Source organism: Bison bison, unplaced genomic scaffold (assembly GCF_000754665.1).
Source record: "Bison bison bison isolate TAMUID 2011002044 unplaced genomic scaffold, Bison_UMD1.0 scf7180017864370, whole genome shotgun sequence".
Taxonomy (NCBI): Eukaryota; Metazoa; Chordata; class Mammalia; order Artiodactyla; family Bovidae; genus Bison; species Bison bison.
The window spans coordinates 4,597,081-4,600,898 of record NW_011494942.1 but is presented as its reverse complement, the minus strand read 5'-3'; positions in this window follow the sequence as shown (position 1 = coordinate 4,600,898).

Genomic DNA, 3,818 nt, shown 5'->3' with positions numbered 1-3,818 from the left:
CTGATGCCAAGAGCCTATTCATTGGAAAAGACACTGATGCTGGCAAAGATAGAGGGCAAGAGGAGAAGAGGGTGACAGAGGATGAGATATTGGATGGCATCACTGACACAATGGACATGAATTTGAGCAAACTCTGGGAGACAGTGAAGGACAGGGAAGCCTGGCGTGCAGCAGTCCATGGGGTTCAAAAGAGTTGGACTCGACTTAGTGAGTGAACAAAAACAAATGATACTAGAATAAACATTTATGTTTTCTCATGTAGGAGTTTCCAAAAGGCTATAAAACTGAATAAACTATGGTGTTAGACAACAAGGACCTACCGTATAGCACATGCAAATCTGCTCAATGTTATGTGGCAGCATGAAGGGGAAAGGAGTTCAGGGGAGAATGGCTCAGATCAGATCAGTTGCTCAGTCGTGTCCGACTCTTTGTGACCCCATGAATCGCAGCATGCCAGGCCTCCCTGTCCATCACCAACTCCCGGAGTTCACTCAGACTCACGTCCATCGACTCAGTGATGCCATCCAGCCATCTCATCCTCTGTCGTCCCCTTCTCCTCTTGCCCCCAATTCCTCACAGCATCAGAGTCTTTTCCAATGAGTCAACACTTCGCATGAGGTGGCCAAAGTACTGGAGTTCCAGCTTTAGCATCATTCGTTCCACAGAAATCCCAGGGCTGATCTCCTTCAGAATGGACTGGTTGGATCTCCTTGCACTCCAAGGGACTCTCAAGAGTCTTCTCCAACACCACAGGTCAAAAGCATCAATTCTTTGGTGCTCAGCCTTCTTCACAGTCCAACTCTCACATCCATACATGACCACAGGAAAAACCATAGCCTTAACTAGACGAACCTTTGTTGGCAAAGGAATGCCTCTGCTTTTGAATATGCTATCTAGGTTGGTCATAACTTTCCTTCCAAGGAGTAAGCGTCTTTTAATTTCATGGCTGCAGTCACCATCTGCAGTGATTTTGGAGCCCAGAAAAATAAAGTCTGACACTGTTTCCCCATCCATTTCCCATGAAGTGATGGAACCGGATTTCATGATCTTAGTTTTCTGAATGTTGAGCTTTAAGCCAACTTTTTCACTCTCCACTTTCACTTTCATCAAGAGGCTTTTGAGTGCCTCTTCACTTTCTGCCATAAGGGTGGTGTCATCTGCATATCTGAGGTTATTGATATTTCTCCCAGCAATCTTGATTCGAGCTTGCGTTTCTTCCAGCCCAGCGTTTCTCATGATGTACTCTGCATATAAGTTAAATAAACAGGGTGACAATATACAGCCTTGATGAACCCCTTCTCCTATTTGGAACCAGTCTGTTGTTCCATGTCCAGTTCTAACTGTTGCTTCCTGACCTGCATACAAATTTCTCAAGAGGCAGATCAGGTGGTCTGGTATTCCCATCTCTTTCAGAATTTTCCATAGTTTATTGTGATCCACACAGTCAAAGGCTTTGGCATAGTCAATAAAGCAGAAATAGATGCTTTTCTGGACCTCTCTTGCTTTTTCGATGATCCAGCGGATGTTGGCAATTTGATCTCTGGTTCCTCTGCCTTTTCTAAAACCAGCTTGAACATCAGGAGAATGGCTATATTTGTATATTCAGCTGAGTCCTTTCAAGTTCTCCTGAAACTATCACAATATTGCTAATCAGCTATACTCCAATATCAAATAAAAAGTTAAAAAAAAAAAAAAAAAAAAACAACTACAGTGTTGTAAATTAGGATGGTGTTTATCTTTGGAAGAAAAGGGGGTAGTGACTGCAGGGAGCTCTGGGAAGTCTCCTGGGTTACGGATAATGTTCTATTTTGTGATCTGAATTGTGGTCACCACTTTGGGGTAACTCGTTGAGGCACTGTCTACTTTTCCTCATATAGATCAACAAGCAATTATTTGTGTGTATAAGACTGTCACCACGTCCTCCTCCTCTTCACCCCCTTGCTAGCATCACTCCATGGGGTATCCCATCATTACCCACTTGAGGGAAAGCACAGCTTATGAGGGCAGCCAGGATCAGCAAGTCCCCTCTGAGAGTGGAAGGTCAGCCCCATCAGGCTTATCAGCACAGGGGTTTAATCAGTTTGATTGGCGGAGTCCCCTTTGTGTATATTAGTTTCCCAGCCATGTCTGACTCTTTGTGACTCCACGGAGTGTAGCCCGCCAGGCTCCTCTGTCCATGGGATTTCCCAGGAAGAATACTGGAGTGGGTTGCCATGCCCTTCTCCAGGGGATCTTCCCAACCCAGGAATCAAACCCAGTTCTCCCACACTGCAGGCAGATTCTTCACTGTCTGAGCACATCAGGAAGTTTTGGAGTCTGCATTAGTACTTCCCAGTTCAGGACAACTTCCCCATGCTGTATTTAAATTTCCAAAGATACCTGCACTACTGATGGCCATGAGGCTTCTGCCCCAAAGAGGCTCTCCTAGATCCGGATATCTGGCTCTGCCATCTGGAAGCGATGGTAGGGAGCTAGAGGAAGAGCCTGCAACAACCCCAGGATGCTTGAGTGAGAGAGATGTGGGTCAAGTCTGAACAATGTACTCTGGCTACATACTAACTACATGACTACTTATTTTCTCAGCTATAAAGCTGGGCTGCAGTGACCTTAACATACTATTTTGGGTTATGAAGATCACTACCATAAGAACTACAGAATTTATTTAATGAATTAAAATGTTCTAAGTAAAAAACAAACAAACTGTATATACAATCATTTACCATTGCCAGAAATGTAAGTCTTCCTCAAAGAATTTAATCAAAGTTCTGAACATCTACCCTTGTGGTATGATACCTGAAATTACGTGCATGCGTGCTCCATTGTGTCTGATTCTTGCAACCACATGGACTGTAGTCTACCAGGCTCCTCTGTCAATGGGATTTTCCAGGCAAGAATACTGGAGTGGGTTGCATTTTCTCCTCCAGGGGATATTCCTGACCCAGGGATCAAACCTGCATCTCCTGCATTGGCAGGAGGATTCCTTAATGAGCTACCTGGGAAGCTGGGTATGAATATGGCCAATAAAGTTTCCAAAAAAAACATTTTTTAAAAAATGGTTGACCCTGGGCCAAGAGGGTGGGACTGGAACTGATTAACAGGGTGGGGTCTGTGGCTTTTTATCGATCAGTTCAGTTGCTCAGTCATGTCCAACTCTTTGCGACCCCATGAATTGCAGCACACCAGGCCTCCCTGTCCATTACCAACTCCCGGAGTTCACCCAGACTCACGTCCATAGAGTCGCTGATGCCATCCAGCCATCTCATCCTCTGTCATCCCCTTCTCCTCCTGCCCCCAATCCCTCCCAACATCAGTCTTTTCCAATGAGTCAACTCTTCGCATGAGGTGACCAAAGTACTGGAGTTTCAGCTTTAGCATCATTCCTTCCAAAGAACACCCAGGAGCTGATCTCCTTTAGAATTTTATCTATAGCCTTCTGCAATATATTTTTTAATCAATTGCATGTATTAGTTTGATCAGTTCTTTTAAGATTATACCCAGAAAAATATTAACATAACTAAGATCCCAGCTGTTCTGACCTTCACAATTACTGACACTCCTGGTCTCACATTAGCCAGGATTTAGAACCCAGATTCTTCATGGGTTTTCCTAAGAAAAATAATCATTGCAGATTTAATGATTTTTTTTTTTAACAATTCTTTATGATGATTTCTAAGACCATGGGAGAGGATCACAGCAAATACAATCAATTGTTACATTCATGTTTTCCTAATTATAATTTATCAAAGTAATTTGATTTTGAAAAATTAAAGACGATAGGAGGCTTATGGTGAAAAGCAACTGCCCCCCCCGCCCCCCCC